We start from the raw sequence: 25,999 nt of genomic DNA on the forward strand, positions 1-25,999 counted from the left end.
AAGCATCTCACTCATGTCTGTACCTATAAAAAAGAAATCTGCCTACAGTGTACCTGCATACCTATCAAAATGAAATATCAAAATCAAACATAACTCCAAGACATGTAATGCCACATATGTCAGTGAAGTACATTATAATTATTTAAAATAATACCATGCACAACATTATCCTTAACATTATGAAGTGCTGGCTTACAGCAAGCAAGGTAACACAGAGCCACCAAAAGATACCCCAACTGTAACAAAAAAAGCTCAACTCTTGTAAAGACATCTTCAAAAAATCAAGAAAGTTAAACTAGAAAGCTGCTTTCATGCTGTATGGATAAATCCCTTTTGACATCTGTCTACCATCTCTCAGGTGACCATAAAATTTAAATGAGGCCAGTTAATGAGATTACTTTAATCCTCCAACAACTGCTGCAAATTAAACTCAAACATTGTTCAGTTCTCTCAGAAGGGTGCTGTTCATTTATCCTTAATTGGGAAAAGAGAAAATATCATCTTCAAGAAAACTGCACTGATTGCTTAAACACCTCAGGTAATTAAATTAAACACTGCCTACAACAAATACATGCCTATGTTTTGTTATCTACATAGCTATAACCACCGTCACATTTTCTATTATTGGTCTCATTTGTTTGGTTGAAGTACAAATGCCATCAAAATAAAACTTAATAGCACACTCTGGCAGAAGTTACTTTCTCCCAAAATCTGGAAGTTTTTTCCAAGTTCTCTCCCAAGTTTCCTCAATTTCAACATACATTACTACTAAAGATTCCATTCACAAGTAGCGCAGTACCTGCAAGTTACAGTTTGTTTTCTGCATTCCACAAAACTCAGCTTCATTATAACCAGCATTCTGTTCCTATGTATCTTAAAAAAAAACCTCAACATACTTCTAGATTTGAGCAATCTATGGATTTTTCCTTAAATTAACATTTGAACAAACAAGCCTTACACATTTTGCCCTGGGAAATGCTTTATCTAGTTCCCACAAGTCTAATTGGGAGTTAAACTAATTATGAAGAGCCTAGGCATACATAATAATCCAGGGAAAAGGAATTAAGATCTACAAACCCTTTGAACCAATTGAAAAGGTGCTATATCCCTATTTTCAAGGATATTTAAGATTCTGGCTATAAGAAAGAATATTCATTTTCACTTTCTTTGGCACTTTCCATATAAGATTATCTTTCTCAAGGCGAGATGCTCTGACACAAACTTCAACTAGGAAACACAACACCTACAGTCTCTGTTTCAAGCGCATCAAGAAGAGTTTCCTATATATAATCATCTCTGCAAAGTTTAGTTTTGCATCTGAGACTCCACCCTACACACTGTAGAATGAATCTTATACACAAAAGAGGCAAACAAAGTTTATATAAGGGCTGCTCTGAAAGTAATATCTTCTACTCCACTGTGTTGGCCCACGACATCAGAGACGGATGTTGGTGGTATGGCAGTGGAGGATGAACCTTCCCACCAGCATTCCATTCCATTTTGTTGCTGTGTGACAGATGGCAGCAGAGAGGCAGTTTGACAAAATGGTGTCTGACATGGAAGTGAGAATGAAGCACAGGTGTATCACTGAAAAGCAAAAAATGCAATAAAAACAGCACTCAGTTACATTCATTGACAGTGGCTGAACATCTATGGAGACCAAGCAGTGAATGTGAGCACAGCAAGGCAGCAGGTGGTGCATTTCACCAGTGGCAGCAGTGGGTCACCTCTGCTGGTGCAGATCCTTATGAGTGCAGCATGAAGGCTCTTGTTCTTCACTGGTAAAAATTCATAGCGAATGGCAGTGAACATGTAGAAAAACAGAGTTCTGCAGCTGAGAATTTGCTCTATCACACAGTGTTATTGTGCTCTTTGTATCTATTGTAGTTTCCACATAAATAATTAGAAGGCATTACTTTCAGAGCAATCTACGTACATTTTCATCTATGACAACTTAAGAATATTGCTGTCCCTATAACCTTAACAGCAGTCTGAAGTTCCAAACAGTTACTTGTGGGACCAACCCCAATCTTACTGTCATAGCAGCACGGAATAAGCAGCTGCAGGATGAAACGCAGCCAGCAGATTGGTGACAGACAAGCAATCCCACAGAACTACCACTATGCCAACAGTTTTCAGTGTAGCTTTTGCTCGTCCTGCAAATTTTAAGTAGACCAAAATAAAGAGATGATCAAGTGCCTAACTTAAAACGCTCTTATTTGAGCAACTTCCTTTCCAGCATGAACAAATTTCTCATGATGCTAGAGACAAACAAGCTCACAGGGGAGGATGGTGTTAGAAACCCTCCTTAACATCTCCTCATTACTTTCAGATAACAGAAGCAGCACTTTCCTGCAGCCTACAAGAAGCTGACAGCTGCTACTGTACACGAGTTTCCTTACTCATCTAGAAACATTATGTTCAATAGTGTTCACATATGGCAAACACCAATTACAGATCAGTCAGTTCTGTTTGATACTTGGTTTGGGCAGTCTGACAGAACAACTACAACGAAGCTCAGCAGCTTAATTAATGGTGGTAGAAATACAATAATTTGGATGTTACGGAAGTCAAAAGTTTAGTAACTGCATGTGCCAAGCCTGACACTCCTATTACTTCTCCAAAAAGCCTAAAAATTAAGAGACTGCCTAATTCTTGCTTGGCTCAGTGACAGCTGACCTGAAACAACAGTTTAGCCAAATCCATCTATGTATTTCAAGCACCAAGAACGCAGCAAGATAACTCCCAGGGACCTTCATTCGTTTTCCTAGAAAACAAAAGCAGATTTCTACCCATGAAGACAACACAGATAGAAAGATAAAGGTATTTCATCCATGGAAACCTTAATTCTCTCTTCTAGTGAAAAGCTTTTTCAGCCACACCACTACATTAGAACTGAGGAAAAACAAAAAACAGAAGAACTGTTAACCAATGCCCAGGCAGCATGGAAAATGAGTGAAATATACCCTTAAGAACTGAAAGGCAAAGAGAAAGCAACAAATTGGATGTCTTAAGGCAGGCAGAATCTACCACCTTAAAAACAATTACATACTGTTTTCTGCACCAGGCTTATGAAAGCAGAGTCCTGTTGAAACAGGCACACAAGGCCAGATATTCACAATGCTGTGAAATGCATTCAAGATATGCTTTCAAGATACCTGATCCTAACATCTCAGGGCTTTTCACTATAAGTGCAACGCCCTCTGAACCAAAAAATAATTGTCTATCTGAAAAAGACTGTATTGATCTTTAATTATTTCCTGGACCTAGATATAATCACATGGTTTTCTTTGTGAATTTAAGTACAAGAGTATTTCAACTATATACAATGCACAACTTATGGAAACAACCTCTGTGTACTTGTTTTAAAACATCAACTTTTATATCAACACATACATATTCAGGACACACAAAGAATACAGATCTTCTGATCACATCTTTAGCAATGCCTTAGTTTCTCAGTGAGAAGTATAGCTTAAGGACTGTTTTACTCAAAAGTAACAGTAAAAATATGAACTATGTATGAATTGCTTTTATCAAAGTAGGGAGGTGCTGAATGACATGTCAGAAAAAAAAAAAAACAGGGAGGCCCTCGCAATAGGAAGAATGAAGCTTCCTCAGGAAGTACTTTGGAACACTGCAAGATGGGTAGCATAGCCAATAGTCAGTTTCCAGGTTTGGGGAACTCACAAGAGCTGAAATGAGTGAAAGAACTAGCAGAAGATATGGCCAGCAAACATCTGCACTGAGCAGGATAAAGCCTGGATTGTCTGAGGAATTAAAAAACTATGAATCCTAAGAAAATCATTCAAGCCATAAGGATTAAACTAGAAGAGAATACAATTAAAAGTCTTGATGGTAAGGAGACTGACCTTCTGAGTATTTAAAGGCATTGCATGTTCTTTAGTGTTATTTATACTGAAGATTAGCTTCAGTTTTGCTGAAAAAGGTATTTTCTGTAAACTTCAAGGTGAAATAAGATTTATCTACACTGTAGGAATATCCTCCAAGCCTTCTTTCCTCCCCCTGTCTTCAGCCTAAAGCACCTCTAGTCTTGAATCAAATACCAATGCTTCATGAAGGCATCCATGAATTTTTGGAATCTCCCTTTAAAGTGCCCAAGCTGCACGACCATTCATACCAGCATTCCTGACAGCTGGTTCTTTGAGAGTACTGTGATTAAAGTACGGTAAGAAATTTCAAGACATTTAATGCTGTTCTGCCTTTATGCGTTTAAGGCTGTATGATTCCCTTCCCAGACTTTAGGGAGCTCAGAACTAACTCCTTTTCTATTCTTCCTCTACCACCCTGAGGCACGCCGATGTTCCAGCCACATGGAAAGTTCATTCTGGGAAACACCAAATCAGTTACCCTGCTGTTGAGCTGAATTTCAATTCCAGTTGGTCAGAATACACTAAGTCAAGGAATATAAACAGAAGATGATAACGTACAGAGATGAAAAGAGAATAAGACATCATAAAGAGACTGTTACTTTTCTTTCTAACATTGAACAATATCACCAATCAATATAGCAAAAAGATATTTCTAAAGACTGCATCCCTTGCAGTCCTAAAAAATAAGCATTACTGTTATTTAGAATACTGTTTCTTAACATTTAGTATGGCTAGAGGACATAAGATCTTACCAGAGTAAAGGAAACAGAAAAATGCTACTCTGCTTTTGTAGGAGAAAGCTACTAGAAAACTTACAGAATCAAAGAACTCCATTCACATCCCTCAGAGCCACACACACAGTTTGCTCTGCCATTAATGCTACTGACAGAGAACATCAGGCACCTCAAGGGAAGGGGAAGAAGAGAGGATGCTAATTGGTATCTGCCCGGAAATGTTTGCTTTGTGTTACTCTGCCCACATAATAGGAAAATAGAAATTAAACATTTTCAAAAATAAAAAAAAGACCGTAATAAAAAAAGCCCACACCAGGATTTGTATTATCATACAACCTTTAGAACTTGAATAGAAAAAAAACAACAAGTTTCAATTAAAAGGAAGAACTTTGCTGGGGTTTCTCAAAGAGGTAATTCTGTACTGATTTTTAGCAGCCTTACACCAATGACTATTGAGGTGAAGGGCAGGGAAGGTCTAGAAGCTCAGGAGCAGCTTCAGGACAAAAAAAAATACTAAAGGTGAAACTGAGGAGAAAGGGGAATGCTTCACTTCCAAAAACATTTCAGGGTCTGAAAAAGAACATAAGAAATAGATCCAAAATTAACGCATTTCACTCCAATTCCACTTTAACATTCTTTTTAAATGGAAGAATACAAGTTACTACAGTCCATTCATAACTGAGTAGTGAAATCCAATGAGATTAGCCTTTTTCTACACTGGTGGCTGGCAGCCTGCTCTCAGGGGCAGGGGTCAGTGAGCAACCAGAACCAAGTGCTGCAGAGGCACAACACTGCTCTGGAGCTGCTAGCTACCTGATGCATCAACATTGAGTAATCAGTTTCCCTGCTTGGTAAGTTTTACTCTCCCGCTCACAGCAGAGGTGAAAGATCACTGTAAGCTAACTTGTTTTGCCAAAATTCTTAGCAACTCCTTCAGCAAAACTACAGATGGCTTAGACAGACGTAAGGCTTTCAATGAGTTTGTGTATTCTTTCAAATATTCGTCACACTCATGACTGATATACCCAACTCTAATGGAAAAAACGTTCATGCTAGAAGGCATTAAAATACACTGATTACTTTGCCCCATACCAAGAAACAGACTTTATGAACAGAACTTGCACAACAGACTCAGCCCTGGTGAGTGAGTCATGTAGACCACGCTTCTTAAGCAGGGCAGCGTACATTTCAAAACATGTATTGTTTTCAAAATCCTTGCTGATGTACAGATACAAAGGGTCTTCATTTGTTACAAATCACTAATGACATTATTCAGTTCAAATTGTTAGCAAATTTGCAAGGACAATAAACAAGAGAGAAAACCTAGCTAGGAATAGATATGCACCATCTGTCTGCCATACAGACAGAATGGAACCTAAAGACAAAAGTCCTACTGCTACAAAGTTAGGCCATCCCATTATGCAAGCACCACTCCCACCTCTCCCACAAGCACCACAACCATAAAACACATCTCTATCTAAGTCACTCTTTTATGCTATCTTAACACTTCTTTGTATTTGGCAAGACCTCTATTCTGGAAGGTAATTATAAGGTGAGGGGGTGGGAATAAAAGACATAACTGCATTTCAAAAAAGACTTAAGCTGTTATCACTGATTATGTCATAAAGGCTAATTAAGTTTTATTCTGTAGTTAAAATTGACTGAGTAATCCCAAACAAAGCCCACAATCTAGAATACAAGGGTTCTAGAAGCAAATGTCTCCTCTCAAAGATGTGGTGATTTTTTCCAACATCAAATAATTGATGTCCTAAACACGTATATTAATGAATAAGCATACTGAATTGAGCAAAATGTTACACTCATGAAGAAGAGCATCGCTTCTGCCTCAGAACTATTCCATCACCCAAGGAATCAAACAGCCACTCTTTCCTCCAGCTCTGCTATAAGATTTTTTTCCACCACTGCTGCAGCATCAAACTGAAGAATCTGCTTCAAGTTGAACTTCTCTGCTACTTGTTTAGTAATGCTACCCAGAGGAAGGTTTTCTTGCTGCTGGTAACAGGCAAGCTTGTAAAAACTCTGACTGTAACTGATTAGAAATAGAAATAACCACTCTCAGACTCTCACCTTGCCTATTCTCCTCCTCTAGTTCACTCATTTATGTGATGCAGCTACACCAAATAAGGACACTGAACTATCTTAAGCAAAAACCCTATTTGATCGTACAAACTGATAATGTTTAATATATTTTTAATTGATTATGCAATAATGATGGAGGCACTGCTACCAGCATCAACCATACCTGAACACTTTGTCCACATAAGTATCTTAAGGTCAACAATTCCCATCAGTTTCAATCTCCAAACTAAGCTCTACTTACCATCAATACATAAGTCTTTCCCTCCTCCCAACTTATGCATGTTCTTCCTCTTATTGGTACATAAATTAGCCTGCTTGTTAGAGGTTAAGCTGAATAACATGTATAGATACTTGAGAGTACATGCAGTGTATAGACTCACTGGTACTGAGATAAGCCTGAGCTCAGGGATGAAAAGTGAACAAGACTACATAAGGTAAAATAGCAGGCAGATAGATGAAAATTCTATTAATTCCTTTTCTCCTAACTGCCAATGCTATTTTAAACTAATCTAGTCTTTATCAGAAGATCATGGCCTCGAAAAAACAAACTATCAAATTGTGGCTACAGATTTTTAGAAATAGATACATATTCTCAAATCAGATACTACTGGATTGAAAAAAAAAAACACTAGATAAGAGAACTACAGAGGAAATCTTTAAAACTTCTCTTATGAAAGAAAACAAACTGTAAGAGCTTGAAAAAGTAAACAAATCCCTGTATTTCTCTGGGTTTGGATCCCAGCAATTCAGAGGTCTGGTTTCAATTGTCTTGCTCATCCATCCAGTTCCAGCAGTTAAACTTATTTTAAAGACCATGAATAAGAAAATACTGTCTCCCATGTTAGTCTTAAAACAATGCACCATAAAAAAGAAGAACAGGGCAAGCACATAATATAACTTCAACTATTTCCAGTTCATAGGATTTGTTGAATTTGATACATTTAGTTTTAGAACTCTCTGCAGATCCCTCCTCCACAGTCCTGTCCAACCTGTCCTTGAGCCTACAACCTTGTTCTCTCTATGACTGCCTTACGAGTTCCTGAGCACTGCTGCTAACTCTTAGAAAGATTAATTTGACAGAGCTTACTTCTCATACAGGACGATACTGCAAACAGGCAGGGTCATACTTGTCCTTCCTTTAAGAGATTTGACTTTTGTGTCTATACAGTAAATGGTCTCTTTTCCAAGGCTGGAAGTCCTGAAGGGCCATCAGACCTCCTCTAACCACCCTTTTACACTTCCCCCACCAAAATACTTTCCCTGAAGATTTAAATATGTTTACACACAGCTTGTGCAGTGGGGACTATGAGTAAGCTGACTGTTACCCAGGTTATGTGAAACTACAGGAGTCCTCATATATATTCCAGTTCAACACTACTGCAAATGCCCTACATTGCAACAATTAGCCACTGATTTCTGCCCTCATTATTACCAAACAAACCAGTTAAGAGGATCCATTTGTTTCCTATGTTCTTCCAAGATATACTAGACTGCTTGCATTCTCCAATATCAAATTTACTTGACTTCTCTTTAAAATCCATGCTTAATCAAAAATACTGCAGCCACATCAGCATATCATAGCTTTCAGTTGAAACTTGCTAATTTCTAAACAAAAGTGATTTTTGAAGTGCCACTGGAATTTCATTTCATTAGTGCTGAGCAGTTGTAGTAATCACATCATAGACAGAAGCTCCAAATCAGCTCCCACCTCAAAAACAAACTCTGAAAAAAATATTCCAGAACAAACAACTTAGCAAATCTGCTAAAGAATTAAAAAATAACATATTTTTAACCACAGGCTAACAGCCTTCCGTAAGTATTTTGACATTTTCTTACTGATTTTACAATACACAGATTTGAATGTACCCATCAAGGTCAGCTTTTAAACACGTAGAAGCTGCAGATACTCGTTATACTTTCACCCAATCAGAACTGAAAAGTAAAACTGTTTCTCTAACAAACTGAATGAAGGAGACGTGTGGAACATAAATAACTGAACATGAATACTGACAGCTTGACCACAGCAGCCATTTCTCCCGTATCAGCTTACTAATTTACACAGAGATGGTCACCTGTACTCACATCTTACTTGAATTTATAGGGCGTGGTGACATATGATTAGTTTTGTTTACTCAGCATCGCAGTCTGTGGCAAAGTGCTATTTTTATAAAACTATCTCAGAGCACATTCACAACTGCTCAACAAGATTTACATGGAGATTGAGGCATTCTGTTTTGTGCTTTTTTTTTTTTTTAAATTATCAGCTGCTTCCTGATGAACAAATCCTATGCAGGATGAAAGATTTTGCTCCTTTACTCACATCTCCTGCTACTAACAACAGCACCTTTGGCCTCTCAAGCTTAAACCTATGCAAACTTGCCTTGGTGAGATGCATGTTAGCTGGAAGCAAGAGCTCAACTCATCAAAAATATTGATTAACAAGCCTATGTAATAATATTACTATATAAAGTCAAGTTTTTCTTACATGTATTATGAATATACATCATTAAAACAATTCACAAACTGAAACTAAGTATCATACAAATTCATAATCTATTAAGAATCTTTGTATCTATACAGAGCCCAAGCCACATACGTTATTTCTGAGCCAAGAGAACCCAGGATATTCAGGACATTCTCCCATGATGTCCCCTGAGTGTGTCACAAGCCATCTGGGCCAATGAAGTTTAAAACACAGGAGTTTTTTTTTGCAATGCAGAAATTGTTTGCAATTTCAGGGTTCCTCCAGACCCCAAACTTGTTCAACCACCACATAAAAGTAAAACAGTTGTTTTCTTCTGGCTAAAAAACTAAGGCACTCCAAGCAGAGCAAACACTGCCAACATTAACCATGCTTCCTCTTCAACCAAAGCCATTAAAATGCACTCTGCAGAACACTACCTCAAATCATCATGGACTAATAGCTCACAAAAATCCCAACAAACTGTACTGTGAAAAAGGCATTTCACTGAGAACTTGTGTCACCAGTTCCCCACATAATCAGAGAAAAACACCCTCCAGCCCCAGGAGTTTTGTCTCACTATACAATACAGTCAACAGAAGCTTCCAGCTAAACCCTGCCCTTTAGAACAGAGGGAAAGTAGAAAGTACAATCCAGATCTCTATGGCTCTGGGAATCAAGCTGCTTTAGACTAAGAATGGTAAGGTGCGCTCAGAACATCCTGCATCTAACTTGGCAGAAGTTCAGAAGTGAGCTTCAATACACATCCCAGACTTAGGAAGAAATAGAGACCTACACTGACTAGCTCAGCTTCACCTTTGGAATGATTAGTTTAACGCTGCTCTGATTTTACTTTAACATACACGCATTTAGTTATGTAGAGATTTACATAAGCCTTTGTATTGCTTCAATTGAATCACAATACAGGATTTTAAACCTAATTATCAAAACCACCATTAGTATTTTCATCTTGTTAGTATCCTTGTTGTCAAAGAATTTAATCCTGCTTGAAAGCTTCTAATTAAGGCGATGGCACTGCTGTTTGCAATTTGCAACAGTGGCAAAAAGAAAACACCACAACCAAAGCCGTAACTGTAACCTTTCACTCCCTCTTCTCTCCTCCATTTCCACAGACCTACATTCTTTCAACAACTGCAGACAAAGAATGTTCATCTGAAGACTGAAGGTGCCATGGCTTTATGTTGAGAAAAGCCTGTGCCAACTCTTCTTTGCAAATGGTTTATTCCAAATAACCAATCCATCTTAAAGGATGATCAGGTCCAAAACTAATAGGTTTTACTCCAGCAAGCTTTTACACGAGCAGTTCCATTAAACAGGATTACTTACTAGTATAACACTATGTTAATTGAGATCATCATGTTAATTGTGGTCATTACTATTCACATTTCATATAGTCATGCATATTAATAATCGAATTCAGAAACACGAGGTGTCATAATGCACAAGAAGTAACTGTAGAAGCCCCCAAAACCCCAAATATTTCTACTCTTTAAAGCAGCCCTATGATTAAAGACACCACTCAGCCATTTCTGGAGCCCAAACATAGAGATCACTATTCTGAAAGGGGTTGGCTACGAGCAAAGATCAAATCCACGTTTTAACTGCTGCAAACTGTTGACACGGATCCTAGGTTAACATCTGCTCGGTGACACCTCTTCAGCTTGGCAGCATTAAATCCTAAATGGGCCCATAAGATTTAAGGCTACGTGAGCAAATAAATACTTGAGGAGCTGTGGGTTTCATTCAGTACGACTGCACAAGATTAAATACTCACTGCGTCACACTAACATGATGAAGCACTTCTTAACCCCTTCAGAAAACATATTCTCCAACTTCCAAGAAACCCCTCCAGCGCTCCCCATCACGAAAGCACCACAAAGGTGACGTCGGACACCGCCTCACTCTGCTTCTAGCACCGTGATAACGGCAGAACTTCCTGTTCTGCACCAAACCAAGGCTCGAGGCCCACGTACAACAGAAACAAACCACCCCTACACACCAAACGCGCCGACTACTCCCCAAGCCGTCGCACCGCAGCTGCCGTTCTTACCTCAAGCCGCCGCCCGGATCGCCCCGCGGCGCTACAGCACGGAGCCGCCACGCAGCGTGCGCGGTGCAGCCGGAGCCGAGCAGGCCGGAGCGCCGCGAGCCGAGCGCTGCGGCTGCCAGCGGCTCATGGCGCGTGTCGAAGCGCGGGCAGCAGCGCCGTGCCGCGCGTGATGCAAAGCAAAGCTGTGTCACCGCGCAGAAATCGCTGCAACGCGCCTAACGCGCTCCGGACGGCGCAAGGAAAATCCGACCCGCGGTACAGCTGAAACGCATCACGGAAAATAACATCTCAGCGCCCGCAGGTACGCCCGACTGAAGCCGACGGCCCCGCGCACACCTGGGGCACGGCTGGCGGCTAGCAGAGCCCCGCCGGCACGCAGCGTGCCCGAAGGTGCGGCCGTGCCCGCGGGGGCCGAGCCCGCAGGGAGCGCCCTCACCGCCCCTCCTCTCCCCTCCCTCCGGCCGCACGGCCTGCGGGGCCGGCGACGCCGCAGCCCCCACCCGCCGCCTCCCGCCGAAGGACGCCCAGCAGCGCTGCGCTGCGCAGCGCCGGCCGCGGCACTCACCGCCGTGCCGGGCGCAGGCCGGAGCCGCCCCCCTCCTCGAGCCGCGCCGCGCCCCGCCGCGCGCTCAGGTAGCGGCCGCCGAGCGCCCCGCCCCGCGCCGCCCCGCCCGGCTGGCCCGCGGAGGCAGTGGCGGAGCGCTCAGCCCGCCGCGCATGCCCGCCGCTTCCCTTCCGCGTCCCCCGCCCCACCCCGGCGTCACGGCGGGCGGAGCGCGCCCTGCCCTCCCCGCGGCCGTCAGGCGATGGTGCGAGCGGTGTGACCTTCGCTCTCTCTCCTGAGGGACTGCAGGTCTGCCCTACGGACGCCGTTAGCCGAGCGGAATAACGGGCTGTGTGTTGCAGAGTAGGGAGATAGGCCTGCGGGTATCCCAGCTCTGAAGGAGGCACGCAGAGTACTGAGATGTGTGCCCGAAGGGGTGCTGCCAGCCAAGCGGGGCCAGGCCTTTCTTGTTGCGCTGCTGGTGTCGTTTCCTGGCCCGATGTCCCACCAGCAGACAATATCAGAGCTTCTGCATGGTTCTTTCCGTGGGGCTCCTCTACTCAGATGAGTGCATGGCTCAGTGTTCACAACCCTCAGCCTTCGCTACCCGTGCCTTTATTTGGGGCACGTGTATCTGCTTCTCTCCTGTTTGGGGATCTTTGTTTCAGCATCTGTATTTCTGTGCTTGAGCTTCAGATTTTCCAAGTTTCATTTTTCTGTTTTGACTGAAATTTAGCAGAATTTCTTAACCCTCGTACGCCTGCTTTGCAGCCCTCCCAGAAGAGGAGGGCCGTGCAGTAACTTCAAGCTGTGCTCGTGTGGAAGAAGAAAAGCCCTGTTGCTGATAAGCATCTCTTGGTACAGCCTCCTCCTTAGCAGTCAGACATGCTGCCCTGGGTGAGCCTTCCTGGCAGTGTCAGCCCAGCTCCACCAGCACCTTTGCACACGTGTGCTGAGAACTCCAATACATCTGCCCCATAGGCAGTGTAAAGGCCTTCTTTAAAAGCACCAGCCAAAGCTTTTGTATGTCTTCTTGCCTGCATTTGAATGTACCCATCACATTAATGGATTTATTCTTAGAACAATTTCAAGTGTAATTGTTCCCCTATGGTACAGGAAGAAAAAAAAAAAAGTCATAAGTGGAGAGATTAAATCTCTTGCGCAAAGCTAAAGAGACAGCAAAGCCAGGAAATGAGCTCAGATTTCCTGAGTCAGGCGGCCTTGCTTTAACCGCACAGTCATCCTCTTTCAGTCATTCTCAGCTTCTGAGCACTGATGTAAACATCAACAGCATTAGTGCAGATTTGACTTCTTCCTACTTTGTACAGAATGACTTTACCGTTCCTACTGAAATTTCCTTCAACTTCTCAATTTCCTTCCCAAAATTAAGAGAAATTATATCACAGACTGACCAGGGTATTCCTAAATTCCCACTGCCTTTCTCAGGCCCTGGCAATTAATGTCTTCATCCTCAGCACTGTAAATACCCGCTCAGTAAACAATTGTGGAGCTTCAGTGGTGCAGCTCTTAGGTGAAACTGATCAACGAACAAATTGTTCCCTATCATCACGCTTTTCTGCCAGATCAGAGGACCAAGAACTCTTGTACCAGCACAGGGGAGTCACATACAATGTCTGCTGACCTGGAAGTGGTGGTACAATCACCTTGTTAACTCATACTTGAAAATTATTATGAAGGCAAACTCTAACTTAATATCTATACGTATATAAAAGAAAAAGAAAGCAGCCTAGAGATAATTCAGGGTAGGGTTGAGAGCCTCTACTATGTGTTCAGATATCTAACAAATTGCCGCAGTGCTTTTATAGCCTCATAATTAAGATGCAAAACTCATAGCTGTTTTGAATAACTTCAGAAAGGGACACATTACTTGTACAGCTTGAGCTTCTGACTACTGAAGTAAAGGGATAGTCTTGAGAGTCCTACTGTCAGATTACAGACTAAGATCTAGCCATGATCAAGTGCACTATCTCTCCATATCAGTTTAATATTTGATGTCTTCATCTTGAGGACTTTCTGTTCAATTGATTTTATACTAAATTGATTTAAATGGATGTTATTGTCCTGGGAGATGGACTAGAAGCTCTTTTCATCCGCTTCACGTGGTGCAGAACTGTGCTGCTACTTCCAAAAACCAGAGACACAGCAATAGATGTGAAGAACACACAGAGAAGAGTGTGAGAGCTGGATGAGTAAATTGTGCTATTTGCGCAGTTACTGTGCCGCTCTCCATCAGTTTGCAGATCAGGGACTTATTATCCAAGGATGGATGTTCCCATTGGTTTGCTCAGGTATCAGCAATTTCAATACAGGGAGCATTAGGAAGGCCTAGTTTTCCCTGTAATAATCAAGTATTTTGAGAGTAACCAGCCATAATCTTGCTGGTTTCTTCAACTTCAGCTGACTTGCTGATACACTAGCTCATTACTAACTAATAATACTGTATTTCTGTAACAGCCCTCAATTTGTCCTAGCTAAAATAAAGCCATTTACATTGTTTTCACAGAGTCATAGCACAGCTGAGGCTGGCAGGGTTCTCTGAGTCATAGAAACGTAGAATCATAAAATGATAGAGGCTTAGGTTGGAGGGGATCTCTTGCCTTTTCAACTTGTTGTACTTTTGTAAACTATAACTTGATTTTCATAGTACCTTAGAAATATGTATTAGACCATGTTTGAAAAGTTAATTAACTTGTTTTCTGAGATAATGAAGAGAGAAAACAATGGGCGAATGTCATAAACAGAAGTGTCTGCATGACTGTGCTCGTATACGTGTGTATTTACTTCTTCTGTGCATTAGGTCCACAAAAAACACAGTTTTGGATAATAAATAATTATATGATAAATTCAATAATTGTGTATATTTAATTTCATATTAAATAATAATTAATATATATATATATGTATAATTTAATAATTTCAGTAGGAAGTTCTGCTGGTTGCAAGCTGAGGTCTTTACCAGTTCACCATCACTGCATCTTTTGCGTACATGTGGGAAAACAGAAATGAGCTGAAACTTATTCTGCTGAGATATGTGATAGCCTAATTGCACTTCAGTCCTGTGTTTTTCATACCTGGTTGAAAGAGAATCCAACTTTATTGAAATGAAGTGCTGAGCATTTGACATGCTTTCAGACATTAGTGCTACCTACTGCTTTCTAAATCCATGCACAGGATAACATTTAAACAAAGAACTGTCCAAGGATAACATTTAAACAAAGAACTGTCCATTAACAGTCACGCAGCTGCATTGTTGTTTAGGTACTTGGCTCAGAGGTTTGCCTTTAACTTCCCAAGACAATGTTCCTATATTTATGTTTTTATCACGTGCTTGATGTTATCATTTCTTTACTGGGGCAGTGCTGTGGTAGAATTTGCCTGGACCAGCTCAGTGAGAACTGAGTTAAAGCCTGTCTGGGGCAATCCTTACACCGTGCCACTGCTGTTGTCTTTTCTTCTAAGAGCTGTCCACCCATAATGCTTCAAAACATCACATTAGTCTAAGTGATTTAGACCTGCTTAGCTGTAACAGACTAGTTAAACTACTTAATCAGTCTAATTAAAACTACTTTGTAAAATATTGCCTTTTTCTCTGCACGTCCTCAGTAGCCGTGTTTCTACAGTATGCAAAAGCATTTCTAGACAGCAACTGAAATCATATTGTACGTGCCTAAAATCCAACTATGCAGTGTTTTATTTCTTTTAAAATATGTTTCCTTCAGTATCTAGCTGTTAAAACAAATTAGCATATATTTCATTTAAGTCTGATATAACTTATTTTTAATTCCAGCTTAGTTGGTATGCACATAGCCTGAATGCCCCAAGGAATACAAATGTCTAACATTTCCTCTGAGTCAGTAGGAATTTTGAGGCTCCTGAAACGTAAGTAAAAAAATGTTCTTTCAGCTTGATTTATGAGTATGGAAGTTATATCACTTTGTATAAATAAAAATTATTCTAAATCAGGCTGGAGAAACATTTTCACCACAGTTTGTTACTGAAATGTTGTCTAATAATCTGAGAACTCAAAAATATCTTTCCACTGCTGACATTATTATGGAAATTTATCTAGTGTGCTTGGGATTTCTTTTAACCCAGTCTATGAAAACATGAGTTAGGTACAAAATAGAAAAAATAACTCAGACTGTTTCTAATAACTCCATCCAAATGTAGCAGAATAATGGGCTGGGATTCAATGAAATCTCACAGAATCACAGAATGGCCTGGGGTGGAAGGGACCTCAAGGATCATAAATCTCCAACCCCCCTGCCACATGCAGGGCCACCAACCTCCTCAATGCTAGACCAGGCTGCCCAGGGCCCCATCCAGTCTGGCCTTGAGCACCTCCAGGGATGGGGCATCTACAGCCTCTCTGGGCAGCTTGTTCCAGCACCTCACCACTCTCATAGTAAAGAATTTCCCCCTGACATCCAACCTAAATCTTCCCTCCCTCAACTTCAAACAATTTCCCCGTGTCCTGCAGTTATCTACCCTTTCAAGGAGTTGATTCCCCTCCTGTTTGTAGGCTTCCTCTGTTTTGTGTGTATGCTTTTCCTAAACTGATCAGTATTGATAAATTATAATCTTGGTAAATTCTGGAATGAATAAGATAGCAATAGAGTTACACATATTAAGAAATGAAATGTAAAAGGCAAAAAAGCAAACAGTAAAAGAATACATATATAAGAGCATCAAATATATCTGTTTTCATTTGACAGCATTCATCTTAACATTCATCCACAGAGAGAGATCATCAGCATCACTCAGCAGATGAAAACAAAGATGAGCCTTCTGAGCCACATTCAGAAAATGCTTAGAAATGACAAAAGATAGCTGATGGTGCAGCAACAGATCTGCAGATTAGTCTCCCTTCCTTTCTTAAGGAAAATTCCCACCGACTGGGCAACCCTGTGAAAAGGTACATAATTAACGGAAAGTATTAACTCTCATTTATCTCATCCAAGAGAGGATCCATCTAAGAGCAGTCCGGTTTTTGAGTCCTGATTCATAGCTGAAGCAGACTGCAGAAAGGAATTAAATACAGTGTTATTGTTTCCATGAATATTTCCTCAATTATATTAAATTTTCATATGAAAGTCATTAGTTTCAATTAACTTTGAGGCATTAAAAAAAGCAAATAAACAAAAACAAAAAAACAAGCAGGCTGTTCCAATAGCAAACAGCAGCTTCAAAATACAGTTCAGGATTTCTGAAACAATTTTATTCCCTGTATGTACCTGACCCTAATCTTTCTTGTCAGAACATGTGAAAGCATCCAAAGATAAAAAATGAAAGCTGAAATTCCATTTTTTCAGTGACTAGATTACATTTTTAGTATTAAATGGCAATGAAAATAAAGAGCTCAAAGATGCAGATTAAAAAATGCAATTGCTTTTTGTTTTGTGTGTGTGTGTGTGCACGTGGCAGTAACATGTGCTCCAAGAAAAGAGCTGACCTTATCTAAATTTATGTGACCAACCTACCCAGCACAGCTCAATAATTAACTGAATGTCTCAGTGCTCTGCAGGAACATGAAGTACAGTAACACTGTATACTCAGAATCATGGTTGGAAAAAATCATGAAATGTCACATCAGAAATGTTTTGTCTTATAAGGGTGTTTTTTTTTTCTCTTCTGTGCTTATTTCCTTTCCCTTTTCTTTAGGCATTGGGAATCATCTGGAGAATGTAAGTGGCCAATTAGATGATTCTTAAATAGCAACCTCGGCCTGCTGGAGATACAATTTATACAGGTTGCTCTTGACTGTTCCTTCAGAAGGAATTCCTTGGTTCACCTCAACATTGGCTGGAGGACACGCTATCACTGTCTCCAAAGTCCTTCCTTACCACTGAATCTTTCTGGAAACTGCTGTGAAAGTCAAACATTTTGGTTGCAGTGAGTGTTAGCTACTCGCTTTCCTGTCAAATAAGAAAGCTGAATTCTCACAAATGCGAAACAGAAGAAATGTTATTCTTGTAAGCAGGTGCCTTCCCTTGATTCATGGACTTCTGAAGCCATCATCCCAAGAGATTTTGCCAGAAACACTGGCCAGAGATCCAGTACCTGATTTATCTAGTAAGACATTTAGCAAGGTTCTGCTGTACTTCTAAACCTGGAGATGCTGAAGGTGTTTTTCTCTGAGTTAATAATTATTAACTGTAGGTAGCAGCAAGCTGGAAAGAGACTGAACTATTTTAGAAATGCATGCAATAAATAATAGTGGCTGTGCTTCAGATGGCTGTCACAAGGCTCAAGGACAAATTCTAAACAGCATGACTGGCATTTTAATGGCTAAAAATATGTCTTTGGTCCACATTGTGAAAAATCGATTAGAAAAACTCTTACAGACCAAAAGTTTTGTGCAAAATAGTGAATAAAACCGCTGCCCTTCCTGCCTTACTATAAAAATAGCTATGAAAAATACTTTCTCCTCTAAGTCATCTGAAATCAGGGAACTCCCAGAGCTTTGCAAGCATGAGTGCATCCCTGGAATACATTTTAGCAGAGGTAAGGCTATTTCTAATTCATTTCACATAAACTGGGGTACACGAGGTGCCAGGATCAAACTGGAAAGCCAGTGGCAAAGATCTGGAATCAGCAGATCCTCACCTCAAATCTGTGTGTTTATGACTGAACCAACACCCAGGATGAAACCCTACCAAAATGGCATGGAAGAAGAACATAAAATCCAATACTTTGAATGTAAGAAAGCTGTAATAGTAACTGTGAGTAAAATAAGAAATATTGGGAGATATTCACCTAAATGCTGGTGGTTTAGAACAGGCATGACTGAGGTGCGTGTAATTCTCAGAGATGCAGGAAAGAGGACAACACAGACAAGCTAAAGGAAACCTCTATTGAGAATGCAGGTCAACTGCAGAACTAACTCAAGCCACAGAGATGCGCATAGTGAAAGTAATAGCAGATAAGCACTGATAAAATAGTAAACCTACATTGAATGCACAGGGAGGTGCAGTTTTAAGGAGTGCCTGGCTTTCATCCATCTTTCAATATCACTTCAAACTGTGTATTTACAAGCATTTTTTAGGTGTCTGATTTTGTTTTTATGTTACATTTATTATATATTATGATGCAATGCATTTTCAAGAACAGAATGATACTCTGGCAATGTAACTGTATGTATTGAAAAAAGTAAGGCCAAATATTGCACACAATTCAATCAGTAACATAAGGAGAGGTGCTAAGTATGGATATAGTATTTATGTATAAAAGAGGAGATTGGTGAAAGGGGATTATTATCCTCCATGTATTGCTCACTTACTAAAGTAAGAACAGTATCACCTGGACTTTGGTTCTTCCATTGCAGGCAGTGACAGGCACTCTGCTCTATGTTTATAGCATTTAATTCCTCCTAAGACTCCAGATTCAGCTGCTCTATCAGTTACATACAGAGGTACAAACCATTGCATGGAACATCATTTTCTTCATGTTCATCAGAAAGCTTCAGATAAAGAAGTTATCATTTCAGAGATAACATTTCTGACAATAATTAGTTCAAGACACACTTCGGTACCCAGAGGGAAAAAGGATTTGGAGGCATTTTCATTTTAAAAGAGATACGTTGTTATTAACTCTTAAGAAAATCTTCAAAGATAACAACCCTTATTATGGTGAAAATTCAACAGCTGAAATTGTCTTGCTGATTCCAAAATACTTAGCGAGACAGTGAGTAGATGGAAAAAGATTGTTTAATGCTAATTTTATTTAGAATAGAACTCCTTACTGTTCTGATCACCTAAATAAATAACTGCGCCTTTCACCCTGGCAGAAGCAGTGTGGCAGTTTGTGTTTAGAAAGATGTATCTGATGCTAAGAAAACAGCACCATGTGCTGTTGATGCATCTAAATCATGAGTAGTAGTGCAGACACTAGCTAGGAGAAATGAACGTCATTCTCTCCCTGGGGCTGTACTTCTGTTATGGTCCAGGTATCCTGGGAGTCTTTTGATTTTGTGGGAAGTACAAAGAGCACAGGAAGAACTGCAGATAAGAATATTAAGCACCATTTATCTGGTTGTAGATGACCTGGAGTGGTGCAAAGGTGGGACAAAACAGAGGGGAATCATACACTAGAAAGAAGAGAAACAAATATACATATTTAAAATAGGAGACAGATGAAGGTTTTTCAAATGAGAAGGAAAAAGGGAATCTTGCTGGGAAGAGAATATCTGATCTTATGAAATATTGAAGTGAGGAGTAAAAGAAACAGGCCCACCATTTTCCCCTGAAGTGTGGAAGTCCCCAGCATGCACTCTTCATACTGCCTTTAATTCCTTATGTTAATATGGGGTGTCTTCTTTCTAGGTGGATACACAATAGTATCAGTAGGGAGACACGATAATGATCTTTAGAATCTTACACCTGGGGCCAATTATAAGCACTTAGCCAAACATACAGTTTGCATATTCAGTGAATGAATTAAAATGTATAGATAGAAGCATAATAGCCCTTAAATCTGTTTTCTACATCAGTGCTTATGGTTGCATGAGAACCTCCTAGTTTGTTAATCACCGAACAGGTAGGTGCTGGTACTTCTTACTGTGCCATTTCATGAGTCATGGAAATCTATTGTCATTTTAAAAGCAGAATTTACCTGGCAATTTTAATACATTAGTGCCCAAGGTTACTGGTTTTCTAAAAAAAGCTGAGGCAAGAATTTGCAGTCCTGTGATACTCCCAGTACCCAGGTGCACCTTGTAGATTCAGTATCAGCTTGGGGAATTTTTTATTTGGAATTCAATTTAAATGAACACATTCTGTGCACGTATCTTCTGCAAGTTCAAGATGGATACACAGACACTTGCCATCCTCAGAAGCTTTTGGCTTAAGCACAGAGAATCTGCAGAATTATTGCTTAAATGAATGTAGTCCAGAAAATATATTCTAAAATTAGTATTTTGATTAAAGGCACATAGGAAGACGTTATCGTTTTCCCTGCAGCCCCAACAATATGTATTGCCAAGACTTACTACACATTTAATACTAATACAGGTATAGAAAATGAATTGCAAGTTAGATTATTTTTCTCATATCAGTGCCTTATTGCTTTGCAAAAGTGAAATACCTTTACAAGCATTTAATGTCTGTTGTTTCTGTTACCTAATGTTAGTTCAGCTTAAAGAAATACGGACTAACAAAGTCAGTAGTATTGCTTTCTTGGCTGGATGAGCAAGATGAGAGACTGGCACTAGATGCAACTAGTGTGTTTTTTTGAATCACCTGCATTTTTTCATATGGTTGCTCCTGCAAGACAGTGCAATATACTCAACACCATTTAGAAGTTAACTCACTTCACCCTGAAAAATATTTTGTGGGAATTCATATCCTTTATCAAATCTAACTGGTAACAGAACCAGAATGCATTCTTTTGTTGTCATGTTGGTTTTGTAATGAATTCTTAAGAGCTGCTGAACTGTGCCACAGTTGTGCAAAGAAAAGCCACAGAGCAAATGCCACTAACACCATTGGAGTTTCACCTGGGCTGATCTGATGTCTACATACCTGTAGTGATGTTATTTAAGTGTTCCATGGATATGCACCTTTATATGCAGCTTTAGTCACAGAGCTGGTTTTGCAGAATCTGGACTTCTTGGTCTTAATAGTACAGGTATTCTCTTACATGTTTTATATGTTTTTTTTTTTTTTTCTGCTTTAGTACAGAAGGGAGAAATATTCCAACACAGATGCACACTTACTTAGCCCTGCATGTTTATAATACAATTAGCTGCTTTTCTAGGAATAATCCACAATATAACTTACATAGCTCTAACGTAGCATTATGTGTGCTTTGGCACTTAAAATACTGTGTTTTCCTTTCCAAATTTGTTCCTTTTTTTAAATTAGCTTTGCATTTCATCCAGCACTGAACAGGCTATGAGAGCATGGTGCTCTCACAAAAATCTGCACCAGTGAAAGTGAAGCACTGTTGCTGTCACCACTGCTGAAACACACCACCCACTGCCTCTCTGAGCTCACATCCACATTAATGTATAGCAAACGTCTATGAGTGTCATTTTTTCTACAGGAGGAATTCATTTCCACCCCTTTGCTTCATACACACTTCCATGTCTGACAACATTTGCCCTGTCACAGGGCAACAACATGTAATGGAATATTGGTGAGAAGGTTCAACCTCTGCTGCCATAGCACCAACATCCTCCTCTGACACTGCAGGCCAACATGATAAAATAGAAGGCTTTTGGAGCAGTTCTTGTAGCTGCAAACAGGGTGTTTCATCAAAGAAGGCTTCTTTAACCAGAGGGTGGTGAGACAGAAGAACAGGCTGCCCAGAGAAGCTGTGAGTGCCCCATCCCTGGAGGTGTTCAAGGCCAGGTTAGGGGGGGGGGAGCCTGGGCAGCCTGATCTGGTGGGTGGACACCCTGCCCATGGCAGGAGGTTGAAACTGAATAAGTTTTGAAGTCCATTCCAACCTAACCCCATTATGTGATTATATGATTCTGTGAAGGCTTGCATCCTTGCACAATGTCCTGCAGAAAAATCATTTGCTACATTTCTCCATTTCATTCACAAAGCGCTTAGCTTCAGGGACAGTGTGTTACCTTTTAAATATAGAGAATTAATAATTTGCTTTGATGTGTGGCATAGAATTGGTCCTTATTGAAAAAAAAAATGTAGTTAATCCCTCACTACTCTAAAGATCATAAAAAATCACTCTGCTGCTTGCTTTCTTCCCCAGTTTCAAAAAGTTATGTTAAGAATAGTTTACATGCACCAGAACTTAGTAGTTGTGCAGAGCTGATGGCAAACATCAATTCTAACAATAAAAGAAAAAAAAACACAGCACAACATAAATGTGTGGAATAGACTCTTTCAGATTTTTCCATGACTAATAACTCAGTGGCAGATGATTTGGGTCTCTTATAAATTTAGAAATCTGTGGTGATAAAGGTATCACATTAAGAAGTTTGAAAGAAAAATCCTTTCTTTATGCACAGTTTTGAAAAGAAAAAAAAAGAAAAAAAACTGCAAGAAACATATTGTCCTCCCAACACATCTTCTCTGAGAAATCTTTAAAGGAAAAGACAGTTCAAGACCCATGTGTAATTAGTCCAGGGTCATTTCACCGAAACTACTGACATCTGGCTTTATAGAATGAAGATCACATGGTTTCAAGATAGAAATATTAATACCCATGGAGAACACTAGCTCTCACTGGAAGTTTGACCACTGAGGTCTAGACTAGGACCATGAAATTTACTCTGTTGCTCTTTTCACAGCCATCAGCCCATAATGGCTGTCAGAAATAATACATCTTCTTCACTGAGATGTGACCCGGTTGGTGGCTGCGAATTGAATCTCACTATATTCTCTCTACTACTCCTTCAAGATAAAGATCCTATTATCCATTATCATTTTTTGGAGCGTGTAATTTCTTTTAAAAATTACTCAGTCAAAAGCTAGTAATATTTTTCAAGCGCTATATTAGATGGCCTTTTGTCACTGTCAGCAGTGAGTGAACACCAAAAGTTCATCAATGTGCATTGTAAACAGAAAGAGCAGAAACAGATTAGTAAGAGTGGCTTTTATATTTGCTCTGCAAGGGCTGAGTTCTGTAAAATAATACAAGTCAGAATACATTTCCATATCAAAATGCACTCAGCAACAGGAGGCTATATTTGTATTACCGTAGTAAATTGTGTATTTGACAGCTCACAAATAAACTTGAGGAAGAGTGAGAGTGTGAATACACTGAAGGTCTTCTGTCTACAAAAATAATTCTTATTGCAGGAAAGAAAAAATTATCTCAGGTCTGATGCATTCTTGTTTATACTAAACCATAAGAAGATAATCTAGATCCCTTTTGGGGGAAATTTTGCTTATTTTTTATCATTCATTCTCCTTTCTTGCTTTTTTTTTACATCTATTTCTATATATAAGTATATATCATATGTATTAATTCATATACCTTGCCAACTTGCTCTAGGAGGGAAGAATTCAGGCACTCATTCACATTGGCTGCTCTGAGACTTGGCAAATTTACACCATCACTAAGCCATCTGAGTCACTGCTTTTAACTGCTTTACAGGCCAACAGCTTATGAGGATATTGAGACTGAGCAAGTCATGTCTTGCTAATGCCGATATTTTTTTAAGTAAAAAATGAGAGGAGAAAAAAAAAAGCAGAGGAGGAAAAAGGGTTCTTTCCAGCTTTTGTTTTCTAGCCTGGGTGAGATGGCAATCTCAATATTCCTTGTCTCTGGCTTTTCTACTGAATGTGTACTGCTGATCGGGCCCAGTAATTATGCACTTTTGAGAAGGGTGTGGGGAGGAAGCAGGTGGACTTCTCTAAATCCCAGAGATACTGAGGATGGCAAACATGACAGAAAAATTCCTTCCATCCTCCTCGCTTTTCTCTACTGCCACTTCCCACACTTTTTAATGGCTTCAGAAAAGATCTGGAGCAGTCATCTCCCACCATCCCGTCTGCTAGTTGGTTCTAATTCCTGACACATCAATTAGGATCTATTAATTTCTGGTTCCATTCTTCCCTTGTTTACCAGACAGGATATCAACCCAGTCCTTGGCTTATATCAGTAGATGGTTTTGTTTTCATTGCTGCAGTAAGCCACTCTCTGCATTGTCTCTCTTAACATCTCGTGTTACAGGCATATAGGACAGTTTGTAAAATGTGTCTCACTTAAAAGTACAGTTTACAGTTTGGTTTGGCTCGTTAACATCTGAAGACAAAGTCTAGAATGTGAGAGTCTCCTAAGAACTGATCACCTTCTTGCTTTATTCAAATTGTAAAGTTAATGCCATTACCAATTCAAATTATCCTGCCTTCTAGGCCTGTACTAACATTTAAGTAAGAAAAGTGATAAGTGCTGCATTCGTTTTGAAAGCTGCATCACTCCTGAGTGCTCTTGGTACCAATAAGGGCAGCAGTGATTTTATTTATCCACTGTGCGCAGCATAGCAAGTCATTCCTCCTCTTCACATTATGCGCTAATTAAAAAATAAACAGGTAGTATGACAAGTTAGGTTCAAAATCTCCAAAGGACAGACCTGCACACAGCAAATCAGCTTATACTTTGTGCCCTCAACTATGACTTATTCCTGTTCTCTTAAATTACACTCTACTGGCTGATCAGACCATAAAGCAAATGGACAGCTGCAATAGAGAGCAGGCATTTTAATAGTAGAATGCTGTAGACATGGCTGACTGCCAAAGAGCACATTGTTAAAGCAACCAACATAAAATGAAAAATTAAGATATTGGCACCAAGACCTACTGGTAAGAGCTGAGGGTCAGTAAAGGACAGTGAAATAATATAAAAGATTTCTTCCACTGGATTAAATTTAGGACAGGCAAAGCAGTCTTGCTTTGGAGCAGTATTCTGCAGAGCTGGGAACTGTGGCGAGTCTCATACAAACACAGAGGACACTGTTGGCTGTTCTGGCTGCTGCAATTTCTGCTCTTGGCCAGATAGCAATTAGGTACAATCCTTCTTTATAGCACAGTCACAGCTGGATAAAACAAGGTTCAGATCAGATCTGAAATGCACTGCCAGTAATCAATATATATCTTAATGCGTTTTATTTGATACTTTGTTCTATTTTAAAAGCATCAGCAATTTCTTGAAATTGCCTTTTTCCTGAGAGAGATGCAGAATAACAGCAGCAAGGTAAGAGAATATTCACATGCTCCTTCCTCAATAGCTGCCACTGTTATCAGTGGTTAATACACACTGCGTATGAAACCAGTTTTGAGAAATTCTGTTGTGAAATGGCTGTGTACTTGTTATCTGGGAAAATCCAAACATATGATTGCACGCTCCTTTCTTTGGGTACGCACATTGCTCTCCATTCTCCAGTTACGTCATAATGTACTGTACTCAAATAGCGTCACAGATTTTTACTGCTGTCCTATACAATGACTACAGCATAGCTTGTGGTGTGTCTTCATTCTGCTTAGTAATTTTATTGTCACACCGTCTCTTTATTGACTCCTTTATATAAGTTGTATTTTACTCCGAAGAAGCATGTAAATAGTTTTTCAGCATCATATACCATTCCATTTACTTTTGTGCCTGAGAGTACTTCATTCTGTTGGAGCTCTTTAGAGTTGAAGCAATCAAGCAAATAGGGATGGCCAAAATCTTCAACATCCTATAGGACCTGTGACTTAATGTTACAGT

General features: G+C 39.9%; 1 protein-coding gene across 9 annotated transcripts in view; it reads right to left on the bottom strand.

Moving 5' to 3' along the window:
- Positions 1–25,999, bottom strand: part of CCSER2 (coiled-coil serine rich protein 2) — a 160,424-nt gene that overhangs the window by 59,938 nt on the left and 74,487 nt on the right. For 3 of the 9 annotated variants that reach the window (XM_031608688.2, XM_090144822.1, XM_090144821.1), the window contains exon 1: positions 11,825–11,919. The exons of 4 other annotated variants lie outside the window; for them this stretch is intronic. The gene's annotated coding sequence lies outside the window, so the exon portion shown is untranslated. Of the gene's footprint in view, positions 1–10,983; positions 11,097–11,259; positions 11,400–11,824; positions 11,920–25,999 lie in introns of those variants that run through there. 2 more of the 9 variants (XM_090144814.1, XM_090144820.1) reach the window with 2 other exon arrangements.

Source organism: Phasianus colchicus, chromosome 8 (genome assembly GCF_987193195.1).
Source record: "Phasianus colchicus chromosome 8, bPhaCol1.hap1.1, whole genome shotgun sequence".
NCBI classification, from domain to species: domain Eukaryota; kingdom Metazoa; phylum Chordata; class Aves; order Galliformes; family Phasianidae; genus Phasianus; species Phasianus colchicus.